The sequence below is a fragment of the Herpailurus yagouaroundi genome, unplaced genomic scaffold, assembly GCF_014898765.1.
Source record: "Herpailurus yagouaroundi ecotype Mexico unplaced genomic scaffold, PumYag 67793, whole genome shotgun sequence".
Lineage (NCBI taxonomy): Eukaryota > Metazoa > Chordata > Mammalia > Carnivora > Felidae > Herpailurus > Herpailurus yagouaroundi.
Window position 1 is genome coordinate 2711782 of NW_024420586.1, and position 7462 is coordinate 2719243.

At 42.6% G+C, this 7462-nt stretch overlaps 1 protein-coding gene across 1 annotated transcript in view; it reads left to right on the forward strand.

Annotated features, from left to right (window-relative positions):
- Positions 1–2043: 2043 nt before the first annotated feature.
- Positions 2044–7462, forward strand: part of ZFX (zinc finger protein X-linked) — a 51759-nt gene continuing 46340 nt past the window's right edge. Inside the window, exon 1 of the mRNA XM_040468955.1 lies at positions 2044–2063. The gene's annotated coding sequence lies outside the window, so the exon portion shown is untranslated. The remainder of the gene's footprint in view (positions 2064–7462) is intronic.

A 7462-nucleotide genomic window follows, 5' to 3' on the forward strand; every position in this document is an offset into this window, starting at 1 on the left:
CGGCGGCCCGCGAGGCGCCCTTCCGCGCTAGGCCGGGCGGTGCGGCGCGTGGCGCCGAGCAGGCCCCGAGGAGGCCGCAGTTAGGCCCGGGGAGGAGCCCGGCTGCCCCGAGCGGCGGCGGAGGCGCGCTCTGTGAACGGGCGGAGGTTGGGGGAGGGTCGCCCGGTGGCCCGGGAGGCGGCGGAGGGGCGTCGGGTCGGCGCCGCGGCCTGCGGGGGGCACCGCGCGGGGGCGAGGCCTGGCAAGGAGGCGAAGGCTGCAGGCGTGAGGTGAAGGCCGCAGGCCGGCCGGGCCGATTTTCGCTATGTAAATATCGGCGAGGGGGGGAGGGACGGGGGACAAGATGGCGGCGGCTCGGCGCCTGCTGCAGGGGACGATTGAGGGGGTTGTCGGGAGGGGGAGCCGCCATCTTGAAGGCGGTGTCTGAAGAGAAAATTCCGCTACAGCCCGTGAGGGGGGGTCGGAGAGCGGGCGGCGGCGGCGGCGGCGGCTCCGGTGACGGGCCCCCGAGGCCCGGCACGGCAGCGTGTGCGCGCGGAGGGGGCGTGCTCGCTCCCCACAGCGGCCATTGCCCTTGCCGCCATGATGGGCGCGCAGGCTCTAGGCGCTCGGCGGCAGCGCCACCTTGCTGCCCTGGCTGCCGCAGCCCCGTGACTGGTTGCTGCTTCCGCTGCATTTTAACTGAGCTGCCGCAGGCGGCCATCTCGTCCCTCAGCGTTCCTGGCCACGCGCCTTTCTCCTCCTGTAGCCACCCGGGGGGCCGTCGGGACGGGTGGCAGCCCAGGCATCTGGGCTCACTACGGCAAATGGAACTCCACGACATTTTATTTTCACTCCATGTCATACGTGGCTATCATGGTGCCCTCGATGCGGTTGTTTTCCAACGCTCAAATGTTTTCTCGAGTATCTGAATAAAGAAATAAAGATAAAATTTGATAGGAAATGAGTTCTCACAACTGTTTTATCCAGTAGGGGGAAAAGTGTAAATTGCACAGCACGAAAACGGAGGAATAAGTTTCTTAAGGAGTCTTTGCAACTTGCTTTTTTGAAAACAACTTTCTTCACAGGGGGCGTCTAAGCAATTAGTGATCTGTTGGTGTGAACTTTTTTTGAGGAGCGAGAAGGACACAGGTTTTTAAAATTTTCTTGATGCAGTATCGTTCATGTGCTTGTCCTGTGTGTTTATTTAATTTGAAAAATTTTAAGTGGCATTTCGTCCCTTAAAGGGCGTTTGATTGCATACTGCACAACTCCCCCGTAAACTCAGAACCCAGTGTTAGTGATGTCCTGTGCTGCTGAGTGATAAGAAAGATTAGAAAGGTTCTTGTAATGCAGACGGTGGTTGTTCAGAGGCGGATGGGACGAGGTGAAATGCACTGAAGTGCTGGCGTAAAAGGTACAACCGATTACTGGGGTTCCAGAGGAAGGCAGGGTTTCCGTTTGGAGCATGAGGAAAGGGTTCCTTAAGTAGGTGACGTTTTAAGGTTACTTAAGGTTGGGTAGGACTTTGTTAGGCACAGGTGGGGGTGGGGAAAGGGCATTTCAAGGGTGAAGTTTCTTCGCAAAAGAGCAAGAATTTGGGGAGGGGGGATGTTTTGGCAGGAGCAGATGGCCACCGTGGGGGGGGGGCTAGTGGGAATCCCGGCTAGAAAAGGTGGAAGGACTTGCTTGCCAGGTGGAGGGGCTTATATGACAGGGGAGGCAGGAAAGCCCTCAGGTAGGGTGGTGACACACCTGAGCTGGGCTTTGTGTTCACTTAGCGGCTCCACTGGACTAGGAAAAGTTTTCCAGGTTGGGAAATAATGAGAGTAGCAAGTGGATCATTGTTCTCACTGCCGGAATGATTATCAGGACTTCAGAAGTTAAGCCAGCCAGTTTTGCTACTTTTTAACTGATCCGTTTGTACTAAACAGCTGCTCCTCTTTTCTGTCCTCACTTCTCGCTCCAAATAACTTCTTGCTCTGAGTTACAATTTCTGTACTAAACAAGAGTGAGAGGTTTCTAACTTTTCACATACCGGGGTTGAGAATTGCAGCACTAGTGCTCTGGGTTTCTTGACGAAGGTAAGCAATGAACCTGTAAGTATTCTCATGGTAATTTTTTTAAGAAGTCGGTTTGAAAAGTTAGGTTAGAGGAAAGATTACTAAAAAGGCAGCAGCCTTCAGATGGCCTTTTGCAACCCCTGTTCTTCCCCTTGGTGAGAGTAACTACCCTTTTGTTGGATATGGGACTTGGACTGTTTGCTAAGCCAAGCCTTCTCATGTTTTGATTAATATCTGACCTAGATGCACACGTGCGGAATGTGTTTCCTAGAATTTTATGATATAAATCTGTAGGTAGCCTAAGTATTCACTAGAAAGTTATTTCAGTTTTTCGTTTTTCCTGGACTGCAAGAGGTCATAGCAGTGATGCTCTGTGAGAGGACGGGAGGGAACTGAAGATTCTCGTGTTTATCATAAGGGGCCATGGTTTAGAAAAGTTGGAGAAACAGTGCGTTGTAGGAGGCCGACAAGAAGCAAGTTGCTAAGCAAGTGGGCTGCAGTTGTTGAGGTGGTAAGGATAAACATAAACTTAGAAGAAGAATCAGTTGCTTTATGTCTGGACAGCTGGGAAAGACGTGGAAGAGCTCTAAAAAAGAGAAAATTGTGTAGCCGCGCACACAGTACAGCAGCAGTAGGTGTTCCAGGACAGCATGAGTGGATGGTTAAGATTAAGGAGATTCAAGTTGCATGGTTAAGAAGACAGATAATAACGTAGTTCAGAAGGATTTCTATTGGAAACTGTTAAATGTTTTTGCCTAAAAGGGTAGACCTTGATGATCTGGAAAACTGGTGTAATACCTTATTACCCAACCATTTTGGGTAAATGAGGTGTTAGTCTTTAATTTATGTGTATATTTCAGATAGGTGCAAGGTTCCTTTTTTAAAAACGTGCCCGCAGAGCATTACAAAAAAAATTTTGTCAACATTGCTCTTTGTAAATGCTTCCTCTTTAACCCCATCTGGGATCGTAATTGTCACTGACGACTTGTGTTATTTGTGTTTGTGCACACTGGCGATTCAAGACTTTCTTTTTTATTCTTAAACTCTTCAACTCGTCCTGAAACCCCTCAGCCTCTGCAGAGATTATCTAATCTCTGACTTAAACCAGAAAGATAGACAACAATCTGATCTAAGCATCTGAGTTTCCTTCCTTTCCACTGCATGCTCTTCCTCTTGTCTCTACCTAGGCTTTCCTCGCGTTCTTTCGCTGCAGGAAGAATTGGCCTCCTTCAGGCCTGTCCTCGGGGCTCTGTCCGTGATTCTGCTGCTCGCTTGCATCATTGCCCTCTAACTCTGCTGGTGCCTTTCCCTCTCCTTAGAAACATTCCTAGGTTTGCTCATGTTAAAAAACCTCGCTTGTCTTCTTGTTCCTTTCGCCATTGCTTTTATTTCTATTCATCGCACTTATTTCTAAATCCACTATTTCCGAAATTGAGAAACTTACACAGCATGTCATCGGGTGTATCAAATAAAAGTGTTCTTTGTTTCAGAAATTCTCTGTGCTCTCTCTGTGTTCTGTTTTGGGATTTCCCTCAAGGTCGATCCTCTGTCCTTTTTCTTGAATCTTCGCCCCTGTTTTCAGTGTTCTTTACCGTGTTTCTCATCTAGCATTTCCAGTTGCCTACTGACCATCTCCTACCCAGGTATGTTATTGTCTCAACGTGGCTGAAACCAGATTTATCTGGTATATTGTAGATGTTTAGACTGTTTATAGAAAATCTTCTGTTTCTTTTTTTTTCTTAGCCCAGAGTCCTTCAAACAAGTCTTGCTGTCTAGCTTGCTTTTTGTTAATTGCACTGTCGTTTCTCCCGGCTCATTCTTCTCTAGCTCATATAGCAGTGTGGACATCTTTAATTTAGCATTAAATTTACTTAATGCTATTATATTTTAACTGTGTGTTTATTTTTTTGTCATTTTTTTCCCCTAAACTCTGAATGTAGAGATAGGTTCTCTTTTATTCTTCTCCTCCAGCAGTACCTGGCACATGGTCATTGCCTCTAAAAACAATTATCTCGGTTATTGGGTGCAGAAAACTTTGTAGTTGATTAGTTTTCAAGTATTAAAGCATCTAGTCTATGTGTCCCTTGACCACAAGGAGTATACATATTAAGGCACGCCACATGAGCTGGGTAACCCCCGCTCCTTAACTGTTCGGTTAATATGGCCAGTCTATTCTTATTCCTGTCAGATTATTTTTCCAAACAACTTTTTAATAAAAATCCAGGTATCTTGTAACATTTATTAAAGTGTAAACACTTTAAGGAAATCTAGCTGGGGAGTGGATATACAGCCATTAGGATTTAAAAAAATATATTAAAAAATTTTAAATTGTGAAAAATTTCAGAACTACTGAAAGGCAAGTGTCACTCAAATTTAACAGATCTTAAATATTTTATTACATATTTGCTTCATAACTTTTTTGTTTGTTCGAAGAAAGAAAATCTCACAGATCCATTTAAAGAATGTCCATCCCATTCCTGTCTTTTCTTTGCCAGAAGTAACAATTGTCCCGATATATATGTACCAAACCCAGTATCAGGTATAGCTTTTTGTGTTTTAACTGTACATAAATGGTATCATACTGTGTGTGTCATTTCATGGATTTTTTTTCACTTAACACCGTTTTTGAGGTTTATCCATTTTGTACGTGGATCTAGTTCAGCAGTTCTCAAAGTGTGCTGTAGGAATTCCCAGGGATCCTTGCGATTGTTCAGGCTGCGTTCTTGTGTGCACTGCACAAGTGCTGTACAGAGGCTGCACGACACATGATGTCATAATAGGTTGAACACAGAAGCAGTTATGGGAATCCAGCTGTTCTCTATTAAGCCTATTTTAAAGAGGTTTGCAGAAATGTAAAATAATGCTACTCTTCACTAATTTTTTTGTTTTGAAAAACAGCTATTTTTAAATGTTATGTTTATATACCGTTGGCTTGTTAGTTTTTATGAATTCATAAATATTTTTTAAATGTTTAAGATTTAATCTCTAATGTAAATATCTATAGATAGAACCCACATAAAGAAAACCTCTTTGGGGTCCTCATTTTTTAAGAGTGTAAAAAGGGTCCTGAGACCAAGAAGTTTGAAAGCTACCAGTCTGGTTCATATATTTCAATGTATAAATACACTGTGCTTTATTTATCTATTCTTACGGAGGGGCCTTTATGTTTATAGTTTTGTACAGTTTCAAACATTGCTGCTGTGAACATCCTTATACAGGGTTCTTCTCTCTGGAGATTATAGATGTAGAATTGCTACATTCAAAAGTGTGCGTTTGTCAACTTTACTGGGAATTGCCTAATCATCAAATTGTGTTCCATATGACACTCCCACCAGCTGCGTGTGAGCCTGTATTTCTCCAGACTACTGCCAAAAGATTAGCCTTTGCAAGTTTTTCCAATCTGTTGAGTATAAATTGTGTCTCGTTGCTGTTTTCATTTTGCATTTCTTTTTTTTTTTTTCCAACGTTTATTTATTTTTGGGACAGAGAGAGACAGAGCATGAACGGGCGAGGGGCAGAGAGAGAGGGAGACACAGAATCAGAAACAGGCTCCAGGCTCTGAGCCATCAGCCCAGAGCCCGACGCGGGGCTCGAACTCGCGGACCGCGAGATCGTGACCTGGCTGAAGTCGGACGCTTAACCGACTGCGCCACCCAGGCGCCCCTCATTTTGCATTTCTTAGATTACTATTGAGGCTGAGCTTTTTGCCCCCCATATTTATTGGGCATTTGAATATTCTGTGACTTGCTTGTGCGTATCTTTGGTCCATTTTTCTATTGGATTGTTTCCTTTTTCTCATTGGTTGATGGATAGTCTTTTTATACTTTGAATACTAATGATTTGTAATTATACATCCTGAAAATACCATTTCCTAGTCTGTGGCTTTTTTTTTTTAGCTTGTTTGTGTAGGACTTCCTAAGGTGAAGGTAGTCTTCTCAGGTTTTTTTTCGTTTATGGCTTATGTTTTTTGTATCTGTAAGAAATTGTGCCCTTACCCTAAAGTCATACCCATGCTGTGCTTTTCAGATTTAGGTCATTAATTCTTCTGGAATTTTTTTTCTCTATTGTGTGATGTAGGAATCTAATTTTATCATTTTAGTATGGATTCGTTGAGCCTTTCTGCCCCCTGATTCGTAATGAAACTCCTGAGATTTATTGTAGTCTCATGTAGACACATCCGTTTTTTGTTGGTCTCTTCTGATTTCATTGGTCTGTTTGACTCTACCACTCTGATTTAATAATGATAGCTTTATAACTAAATCTTTTTTTTTTCTTTATAATAGGTTCTTTTTCTTCAGAAATTTTAAAGCTCTTTCCTTTGTTTATTTTTGGGTCCGTTTGTCATTGTCTGTGAAAAACTATTGGATTTTTGTAGTTCCATCAAATTTGTAGAGTAAATATATAGATACATATATGCTAAGTAGTGGAAATGGGATGATTTGAATCTGAGCATGGTCTGGTGATTTTCAAAAAACTCTTGCACAACTTTTGGGTTTTTTTTTTTTTTTGCTAGATACTACACAGTTCTTATTGTGAATAGGATTTTGTTACTAATTAATATTTTTATTTAGTTACTGCTAATGCATAGCGAACACTGCAGACTTAAATGTATTGATCATGTAACCTTGCTGATCTTCTCTCTTACTATGTTTTATAGATTATGAGATGCCCTTTTCCCCTCTACATTTTAGCATTTCTGAAATCAAAATAGGTTTTTAGTAGACGTAGATCACCATATAAACACTGTTGTTCAAGCAGTCGTCCGATGCAGTTACTATTGCCTACACGTGCACATACTTGGTCAGGACTCTTCATTTTGTCCCCACTTAAATGAGCGTGTACCCTGTGGTGTTATTTCATGCCAGACAGTACAACTGAAGGCAGAATAAATTGCGAAGTGGATGTCTGACTGGAAGGAATATCCTATAGATAATAATGGAGCATTTTAAGAAGTGCTGTATCACCAACGCTTTTTTGACAGAGGGCAATATTGTTGAGAAAGACTGACTGGCTTTAAGTAGAAGAGCAATCCATGGTAGGACCCTGAATGTGAAGTTTTAGGAATACCCTACCAATTTCTTTTTGCTTCTACTTTTCTATGTATGTGCAGGATCTGATAAAATACGTCTAAGTCTAAAAGAATGGCCTCAATCTAAATTGAATATTCTAAATAACAAAGTACGGCATCAGTTTGTCAGGGTTTTTTTTTTTTTTTTTTGTATGTAAAACAAGGATGCAAATTCTTGTTGGTAGTATCTTTAGATTCACTGAAATGTGTGAGTAATAATAGTTTCTAATTCTTTTATATTTTCTTTTTAAAAAAAATTTTTTTTCCAACGTTTATTTATTTTTGGGATAGAGAGAGACAGAGCATGAACGGGGGAGGGGCAGAGAGAGAGGGAGACACAGAATCGGAAACA